Source organism: Lycium ferocissimum, chromosome 11, assembly GCF_029784015.1.
Source record: "Lycium ferocissimum isolate CSIRO_LF1 chromosome 11, AGI_CSIRO_Lferr_CH_V1, whole genome shotgun sequence".
Lineage (NCBI taxonomy): Eukaryota > Viridiplantae > Streptophyta > Magnoliopsida > Solanales > Solanaceae > Lycium > Lycium ferocissimum.
The window spans coordinates 34,860,743-34,872,122 of NC_081352.1; positions in this window are offsets into that span (position 1 = coordinate 34,860,743).

The window sequence follows — 11,380 nt, forward strand, 5'->3', positions numbered from 1 at the left end:
AATTGTGGGTTCCAAATTGAAAATACTTATACTTGACTATAATTTTCAATATAATAAACCATCAGCCATTTAGTTGTGGGTTCCAAACTGAAAATACTTATACTTGACTATAATTTTCAATATAATAATAGGACCTACGTTAGCGGATGTGGGTTCCTGAGAATCCACACCCGCTACTGTAGATCCGCCCCTACGAGGAATGATAAGACTTTTTATTATTATATATACATAACATCAGTATAATTTTTTTATGTCACATAGTCACTCAAAGGATAACTTGATTCTGCATCATCCAACAAATAATAATGCCATATTAATTAGACTTACAAAGTTGAGATATAATTCAATGATTCTAATAAAAAAATCATGAACTTTCTAACATGAATAATAACTAGAGTTAATGATAAAAAATACAGCTGAACTATTTATTGGGATCAAAATAATCAAGGTCATGCGAAAGCTAACAATTGCAAATCTTGACGGCGATAAATTAGATGAAAAAGAAAACTATACTAAAAAAGAAAGCATAATATATTAATATGGTTTAGCCAACTGCCCTACATATCAAATCAAAAACTAATATAAAAGAATGATGAAAACTATTAAGAGAATAATTTTGCCCTAAACAAACTCTCTTTAACGACTACATTGTGGATGCTATTGCGTTTTTTGTGTGAAGTAAGAATCCTCAATTTATAGAAATACAAAACTCTTCCTCCAATAAAGTATTAGTCATAACAGATTTTTCCACTTAGGAAAACTTTTCTACCAAGAAAGGAATTCTAATTATGAGAGAAAATCAGGGCAAAAAGATATTGCAGATGTTGCAGGTGTAAGAAGAATAATTGATAGTTAAGGTGTGAAACTTGCGAAAAAAAGATATTGCAGGTGTGTTTTTAGCCATTATGTTTAATAACTAATGATGACAAGTTAACAAGTCGGGGTGTCAAATGGGCGGGTTGGACTGAAATTGGCCCAATAAAAATGGACTGAGTTAATAAATGGGTTGGGATAACATTGGCCCAAAAGTTACTTGGGTTGAAATGAGTTGGGCTGAAATGAGCTAAACAACTTGACCCGATTTTTTTGAAGGGTCTATTTTCTAGAAAAATATTTTTTCGAAAAAAATATTTTCGTGGATTTTTCGTGGAATATATTTTTGATGAAAACATTTTCTTTTCGAGAAAAATATTTTTCGTAGAAAATATTTTCCTTCATATCAAACACACGACAAACCTATAAGATACATGATACAACAAAAGTGAATATATAGAAAATATAAAATAAATCTCAACTCTCAAGCAATATATTCAAATTTAAGTAAATCTTAAAAATGGACTAATATTGGGCTAAGTTGGAGTTCACTTTAAAATTAATCATGTTGGGTTGGGCTAAAATCGACCCAATACGAAATTATCTTGAGCCCAACTCATAAAATTTTGGACGGGCCATCATCTTTTGAGCCTATTAACAAGCAATAGTCAAAAAATTGCACGGCTTTCCCTTCAAATGGGTTGGTCTTTAATTTTTGTCCTTCAAATGGAACTTATGCCTTCTGGGACATAAGTTCTTTAAGGAATCTGGTACAACTTGTGCTGAATCCTTAAAGTTCTTTAAGCCTCAGAAGGCATAAGTTCCATTTGAGGGACAAAAATTAAAGACCAATACAAAATAGGGCAAACGTGCAAATGATCCGCAATAGTCAGCTATGTACACAGTAAAAGTAGAACCTTCTGAATAAACTGTTGGACTTGTTGAATTTCTTCCTATAAGCTTTTGTGGGGTTCCACTTGCTGAATCGATAAAGCTTTTAACTTCATGAATTGTTCTTGGACTTGGAGTTCAAATTTCATATTTTAAACTCCAAAAATATTTATCAGTTTAGAGTTCCATAGTCGTTCCTCGAGCTTTTTCGTGAAAACTACTATTATTATTTGTAACTAGTAAATTGGTTCACCCTTTACGCGATTCTAAAACTATTATTGAAGATATGGAATATATTTTTAAATATCTGAATATTTAAAATATTTAAATCTTTTTTAGTCTTCAAATTGAAATGGATTAGATTATTGTCACTTAGTTTTGTTCTTTTTCTTTAATTTTTTTTTAACAATTACCATTTTTGTTCTTTATATAATAATATAATCTATATAGATGGAACATTGTTTACTTTATTATTTTATTTTATGGGTTTTAATCTCCTTATGTTGATATGCTTATAAATTTTAAGTACAATTTTCTTTTGTTCATTTAATATATTAAATATCTATCTAACTTCTCGTCCCTACCTTTCAGGAGTTACATTTTAATGCTTTTTTTAAAAAAAAATAAAATCTTTAAAAAGGAAAATGCGTCAAAAACAATGTCTACTACAAAAAGAATAAAGAAGGGGAAGAAAAGTAAACGAGCGAAACGAGCGAAATCTCTTCGATCAATTTTTGTCTATTTTTTTTCCTTCCTTTTACCCTTTTCCCTTCTATTTTCTTTCTCTTATTCTTTCTTTCTTGCTTCGTCGCCCAATCACTATTTACTTTTTCTCTTTCTTCTTTTTACCAAAACATCACATTATTTATAACCAACAACTTCACTCTAAAGCTACTCTTTTTCATTTTCAAAATTCTCGAAACCATACAAAAATTTCATAAAAAGTAAGAAATTGCTTATTTCGTTTAAAACATTTTCCTATGAATTCAACACACGACATCATTAAAAAGGAAGAGAGAAGTCAAATAGAACATAATTTCAAGCTTCAATTTCATTGCGAATGCTTTTGACAATTGAGAGTTTGATTATTTACTAATTTCGTTTCATTTAAGAGATATAAAATTATATATAAAGCTAATTGTAAAATAACATTTTTACTTACTGATATAGTTTTCAACCTTAGTAGTTAATAGCTAAGCAACAAAAGTATGCTTAAACTATCTATAAAAATACATGATAGAGGAATAAGAAGTACACATTCTTCAAAAAACAACAGAAAATAATTGGTATAAAAAAACTTTATTGCCTGGAAAATCCCTTTCGATTCAAGAAAGTTCATACCCATTAGAGATCAAAAAAGAAAGAAAGAAGAAAATAACACAAATAGAAATCATAATAATCCGCCAAAAATATTAGTATCCCAAAATCACCAAAAATAAAAAGGGGGAATGTTGCATCCACATATAAACTCATTACTCACCTATTTCCAATTTGCAAAAAAAATCACAATCATGTATTAAGTATAACAATATAATGTTCCAAATTTTTTTTAAAAAAGTATAACAATATAATATTTTAAGAATTTAAAATAATAAAATTGAAACAGAACCAAAAGAACTCACTGGCATAAGAGAATGGCAAAATCGGCTGGATTACGGAGGTAAAAATTAAATTTGTGCTACATATTATATGGTTGATAAGAATTAAGTAATAATTATATGTAATCAAAGCTAAAAAAAAAAAAAAATGAAACTTTAAATGTACCCATTTATGGGTTATTTAGTTGCTTTCTGATTCAACAAAAGGTTTATTTGGGATGATTCAGACGTGGGCTTATAAATGCTAATAAATGGCTGTTATTAATCCATACATTAGTGCAGAAATTAACCAAAAAATGGAGAAAAATGTCAAAAAAAGGAGAAAAAAAATAAATGCAAATGCTAGCCATAGAGAGATGCCACATCACCTTATTTATGCCTAACTTTATATTATATATAGATTGTTTGAAAGTATCATATTATACTAAAAGTGGAAATCTCCTATCTTCAAAGTTGGATTATGATTTTATCCTGCAGTAAATCAATATGTAATAAAATATCTAATTAAATATTAAATAATAACATATTTATTACCTGAAAGGTAAATAAGTTACAAATATTTGTGAAAGACACATTTATAATTACATAGTCTAAGTTCAAACAATCTGAAATTTGGAGGAAATGAGAGACTACATTTACAATCTCATAATAATGTTGATTTAACAGCAGTTACAAATTAAAGAGCATGTTCATGTTTGCTTTGTCTCCTTTATGTCAATAATTATGTGGCATGTGAAGTGTTTACTCTTGATCCAGATTTATTTTACCTGGGTAATATTTAATCTCTTTCTAGGGCTGTCATCTTGTGACTATTTCTCATAACACATGCCAATTGCTAAATGATTGTCTAAAGGTTCATTGTTAAGAAGTTTCTTCCTTCATCAAGCTCGGTTTACAAGTTTTGTTCATTGAAAAGAAAGGTAACCAATACATTTTGTCATGTAAAAGTACATGTAATAGAGCTAATTAATTTATGTAATTAGTCAATACGTGTTGATATGTGACTGTTTAATTACCCCCTGATAATTTCTCCTGTTTAGTTCACAATAGTTTATTTTGTTTTTGAAGGTTAGGGACTTGGTGTTGACTTTAGTTTTATTTCCTACGTTTTAAAAAATTTTCATTTCTCTATTACATACGATAACTCAAGTTTTTCTAGCATCATAATTATATAGTCTAAGTTCTAGCTCTCTACAAGTGCTGGAAAAAATGAGAACTAAATTGCAAGACCATATTGATAATATTTGGCATAGTAAATATCACTGAGGTCTGTTCATAGGGGTGTTTGCTAGTCTCCTTTATGTCAAAATTATGTGGCAGGTAAATTTTTATACCTTGATCCAGATTTAATTTTTGGTAATATTTGATATGCTTTCTAAAAGTTTGGTCATCTCGTGACTATTATGTATTCATAAAGAAAATGATTGTCTAAATATCGTTAATAAGTTTCTTCCTTCATCAAGCTCGGTTTACAAGTATATGTTACATATAAAATTCATATATCTTAGTATTATAATACTAACAAATATATAAACTAGTATTATTAGAAAACTAATTGTTTAAACGTTGTAATTAGAACTTTGATAATTTCTCTTGATTTAAATGTCTTTTTTGTGTAATTGAAGGTTAGGAAGGATTGACTTTTAGTTTTATTTCCTTTTGAATATTTTTATTTGTGTAAGGTGTTATATACGATAACTCATTGAGATTTTCCTGCATCATAGTTCTCCACGATATGAGTATATGCTCGGACAAACTATGCCGAACCAAATAAAATACTAAACCGAACTTTAAAATACCGAACCATTAATTCTTATCTATATAATATTTGAAACATAGTAAATATCACTGAAGTTTCAAATACCGTCTCTCCCTATCTTCACATACATTTAAGCAAGTTATCTTTCTGAAATATTTTGTATATTTTCTAGCTCAGTAATAATTTATGATTGAAGTAACAGAGGATCAAATATGTACTCTCTTTTTTATTCAGTAACACAAGAGTTTTCAAGCCTTCAAAGGGCCAAATATACCTCATTAATAACTGATATGGAACATATGTGCCACGCACGTATTCAATAACTAGTTAATTATAAATGTAATTTGGGTGTTCAATTAGTCATCTAATGTAATTGTCCCTACTAGAACCAAGGAGCTTAGGTAAATAATCCAAATAATAAAATGAAGTGGGCCAGCTGTGGTTCCTGCAATAATGTGGGCGAGGTTGAATTATAGGTGTCAAGGGACCGGGACATCCAGACAAAAATTAGTTCACCGGTCACGATTTCAGGCCGAGGGTTGGGGGCCAAAACTAGTATGTATTGGTCACGTGTTGGGGATAACTATGTACATATTCTCTTATTATTTAGTTGATTTTGTTGGAATGACTATACAATATCAATTTTTTGGATTTCAATTGCTAAATATATACTTTGGCAAAATATATTACTATATTGATTTGATCAAACTTTATTCAAATGTTTACTTTTAACAATTTTCCTAATTCAATATATATATATATAGCATTTCCTTCAATAGCAACACAAAAATTTATCCTGAAAATAGTTGCCCTATGCTCCTAGTACATTCAGACTTTTCTACAACAACCGCCTTTTATAATAACGTTTCATTATACTATCAGTTAATTTTATTTAAAACTGTTTTGTACATTATATTTTATCTCTTTATAACAAAATTTTGGCTATAACAGTAGCATCCTTCATTAATACCTAAAATAAATGTCCCACTTTTGTTGCCAGACATTTATTTTCATAGATGTAGAATCTTAAGTTAGCTAATACTCCTAATTAGTATGGTAAGTTACAAAAGTACAATTGTCGGTAACATGCATTTTGACTCACATTTGACATACGTCCTAAAAATATTACAAGGACCAATATACAATTTATAATATCTTTTCAACTTCTTAGTGATCATTATATGCTCATAATGTGATTTTAGTTCTTTCACAACAAAATAATTTGGAAAAAAAAGTATTTCACACTTCTGTGCATTAACAATTTCAGTGAAATGCAGGAAAAAGAGTTGTCTTATTTTGTGTTTTTTGATGTAACAGATTCTTGTATTTCGTGCTCTCTTAGCGCCGTAATCGGTGCCTTTATTTCCTGAAGATCCATAATGTATTGCACCAGATTTCTCCAAGCAGGAGACGGTGGATTGCCAACCCATTACTCATTCTGGGACATATTATTCATTTGGTTATGGCTATGTGTTTGTCGGGGGTTTGCGGTGCGAAGAAGATTACAACCATACTTGAATACCATAACTCTTTATATGAAAGCGGGGTCTTGATATTTTAGGGCTTCAAACTTGATGAAATTATTTATTATCGTGATTTGGAGATCTTACCTCGCATTATAACTTATGTATCCTAACCCATTTAGACGATTTATTATCGTTAGCTTTGAACGATATCATTCAGTATAAATTTGCACGGATCTCTTTAACTGTGTGATTGGGGGTTCGAACATGGATATGGAAAAAAAATCTTTGGAGAAGCCCCGACGAGAATGAGCCACCAATTTTATGGGAGAATGGAAACCCAAAGTGTCATGTTGTATTGGTCATAGGTTAAGGCGTATAACAAACCCTGCTACATCATCAAGATTTGGACTAACTTTTACTGGGGTGCTAATATATATGCTCGAGTTACAAAAATAAAAAAACAAAAAATTGACTTAAATAAATAAGCTCTGGACCGTTCTCTTGGGTTATCCAAAGAGATTAGGGATAAAGCTACTTTAAACATCTTGCTAGTACTTTTTGACATCATCAATTGAAACCGTGACTTGAAAATTGAAGACGGTGTTAGTATTAGGGTTTTAAGTGAACTATTTGGCCAAATGTGATGTGGTATAACATGCTTAGGATTTTTTGCTGTGGTTGCAATTGAGCTAACTTTTGTATTGCAATACTCTCCTACTATCCCTAATCGCTTCTTTAATTTTTCGATTTTTTCAAGATTCTAATCATCCATAATCTGTATAATCTTTAGCATGCAAAAATTAATGTCACGTTTCTTTCTTTTTGGCACCTTTTATTTATAGTGTAGTATTCTTAATTTAACTTAATGTATTAATATCATTATTTATACCGTGATAAATCTTAATTCAAGTTAATAAGATGTTATCCATGTATATGTAAGATATCACCTTGGATTCGGTTGTAAAAAAATTATTTACTAATATGAAGAATTGATTAGTTTAATCAATGTACTAAAATATTTTTAATGTTAAAACATGAATAGTCCTTCTTTCTTTCCTTTTAAATAAATTCTTGCATCTTTTTTTCTTCTACAAATTTTAACATTATATAAATAAAAATAAAACAATAAATTCACTATTAATATTTTTGAAAGACCATGAGGAGATTATTATTTGATAACACGGAAATATCCGGCCGATTCACACAATTATCCTTTTCTAAGTCACCATCTACATTTTATCCTTATCTTTAAAATTGTGTGAATATTACCCTTAGAACTTACAAAATATTATATTGTCGTATAACGTTTACAAAATTTTAAGTGAACTATGGCGGTAAATGATGTGATATAACATGCTTAGGATTTTATATATTAATTGGTATTACCTTCACTTTTCACTTTAAGTTCTTGTAGTTCTAAATCATATAATTTATACATATTAAGCTACATTTCTTAAGATAAATACAATATTTGACTGCAAAACTATCCCTAATCGCTTCTTTTAATAATGATTTTTTCAAGATTCTAATCAGTCATAATGTGTATAATCTATTGTATGCAAAACTTAGTGTCACGTTTCTTTCTTTTTGGTACCTTTAATTTATCGTGTAGTATTCTTAATGTATTTCTCAAAAGATTTTTAATTTGCTCAGAATTTTAAGATCATAGTCTAAAATGTCTATAAAATCGAGAATCAATGTACTAAATAAAAAAACATGAATATTATTTTTTTAAAGAGTTTTTTTCTTCTAAGTCCAAAAAAAATGGGGGCTATTTATAATTTCCCAAAAAGATAAATAAGTAATTAAGATGGTTAGTTTTTAAAACAAAAAAGGACTAAAAGGATAATTTTTCAATACATTAAAGACTATTTCGATTATGTGATATGTATGAAGGACTAAAAAGATAAACATTTGTGACTATTTTGGATATGTGGTACATATGATGGACTAAAATAATCCAATGACCCATAAATGAAGGACCGTTTTAATAGTTCTCTTCCGAGCGGGAAGTGAGCTTTCTTAAAACGAAAAATAGAAGCAACTCCATCGTTTGAAGAAAAGCAAGGGAAAGGAAAATGGTGCTTTTCCATATAGCTGATGCCGTCCTCAAGCTTTGTGCTAAACCTATCTAGCCGGGTCTTTTGAAGACTCCATTGTTCAGGAAAGGAATAAAATTTTCTCTTAAGGTAGACTTGCAATGTTCTTTTTCTTTCTTTAATAGCATAATAGCCTACTAACCCTTGCTTTTCAATTTCAATGATAGGGGTATAGTCTTAGTAGACTCTGGTTATACCATCAAGGAAGATATTGTTGTAGTAAATTGCGGGGGTTTTGTTTCTGAAGCTCTTGTGATAGGGGTAAGTTTTCCTTCTAATTAAAAGCACCTTTTGATTTTACCCAAACACTTTAAAAGTGTTTAAAAGCTATATTGGCTTAAAAGCACCTAAAATAAGCCCACTAAACTATACTAGGCCAATTTGTACTAGAGGTGTTGTGGCGATTTTGTCGTCTTTCTTAAAATATACATTTGTCTTACAATATTTTGATAATTTAAGAACAATTATTTATATTACATTTTATTACAATTTAGCTTTTACTAATATCGTCGTTCGTTATCCAACTATAGTCATTGGCTATTATCATTTTCATTACCTACTATCATTATTATTATTATTATTATTATTATTATTATTATTATTATTATTGTTATTAATATTATTATCATTATTATTATTATTATTATTATTATTTTTTATTATTAATATTATATTTATTATTATTATTGTTATTATTATTATTTTATTATGCTGCGAGCACTTAATGTTATAATTATTAATATTATTTTAATCGTACCATCTTAATATTATTACTATTGTTATTATTATTATTATTATTATTGCTATTATTATTTTTTTCATCGCACTGTGAGCACCTAATATTATAATCGCGATAGTCGCTTTTAACATTTTCTTTTCACTTATGTAAGCGCGCTTGTCGCATTTACTTTATACAATTGGACAATAACATTTACTTTTTCAAACCTACGTTTATTACTTACTTATATTTTATTAAATTACACCTTATTAATTCTAATGGCTAAATTATTATTAGTATCACATACATATATACATGTTCCCTATTTAGTATTTTGTTAATTCGTAAAAAGGATTTAAAGGCTGATCTGTTAAGCAAGACGATCAGTGACAGTCCATTCCTCTTTTTTAGTTATTAGGTTTCTTTTGTCTTCTCTTCGTATTGCATGTATGCCATTGTCTTCTTCCTTCCCTTCCATGAAACCTTGTTTTCTTTATCAAAATCCGATGAATTGTATGCTCACGTTTCAGGCAGGTAATTTGCCACTTTTCGTATCCGCCGTCTCGAAAATGAGATGTCTCTTTCTCTCCCATTTTCAACGGTTCTAGTCAACACAAGGAGTCAAAAACAACTCTGAAATCTCTGAGAAATCAACTTTTCAGAGCTGGATTTTGATTTTCAAATCGTTTTGGAGCCAAAATTTTCAGCTTGAAACCACTAATCTTACTCTATATATACGAAGTTTGAGAATCATTTTAGGGTATGTTGGAAAACGGTGGAAATCGAGAGAGAAAGAAAAAGGATTTTAAAAAACGGCAATCGGTCCCCTAAAAAAAAAAAAAAAAAAAACAAAAAAAGAGGGCATAGCCGTAGCCTTATAGAAGAAAGCAAAAAAAAATAGTCAAGAAATGATTCTATTTTTTCGGGTTTGAGACTTGTTCAAGCGGATTCGAGTTCGTCGTGTTCGAGCGTGGATCCGTGGCCTAAATTCTCAGTTCACTGCACCCGAAGCAGGTAATTTTCCTTCTTGTCTTAGTATTCTTATTTTCTTAGTTCTATGTTTCAAGTAAAATAGCTAAGCTCCATTTTCATTTTAGATGTTTAGGTCCCCTTTCAATCCTATTTTCCAGTTCTATGTTTTCGAGTTCGCGTAGGTTAGATTAGTCATTGGTGTTTTAGATCAGTTTAGACTTTGTTAGATGCTGTTGCCATTATTTAATTTAGCTTAGGCTATTAGCATGTTTGGCTTAGTTCGAATATTGTTTATTTGTATGTTGATAATTGATCTAGTAAGTTTACGAATTGTTGGGTTTAGTCCTAGTTAATTTGGTTAATGATTAGTTCGTTGTATAATCTGTGGTGTTTATAATTGTTCGAGTCAAATCTAGTTCAATATGACTTAGTCGATACGCTGAATCGGTTAAATAATCATGTGGTTAGCTTAGGGATATGAAACAGTAGGTTTATCCATCTGTCCTTGTGTTAGTTAAATTCGAATCGATTAGCTATTGTAGAAGCGATATGCTACAAAGTAGTCTTCTTCCATATTTATAAGGTCGTGTTGATGGGATATGGTCTAAATGTACATTTGCGATTATTGATGATTCATAAGTATGATTAAAGGTATTTGTTGTGTACATTATGTCTATATTTATAAATGTGATAATATGAGAATAGAGCACATCGACTTGTTTTACAAATTAGTAGGTGTTCATTTATGGGTTTCGGGGTAAATATGGGGTGAGAAGCAAGATTTATAGTATCGGTTGCGTTATGTGTTTAAGGGGTGAACTTTGTCTAGGTCATTCAAAGTCTCTTATTAAGGAAGGCTTGTTTTAGATGATTTTCGATCCTAGTGCGGCTACGACGTAATTATCTGGCCTTAGTCTTTACGCTTGTTTATTTCATATTTTATCCATACGATGCTTAACGTGTTCCTTTAGTATTTCCTATATTCCTTATATATGTGGGTTAGCATGGATCATCAATAATAAGGTAGTTTGTACGAGTGAATGAATATGTTTTCTTTTTTTGAG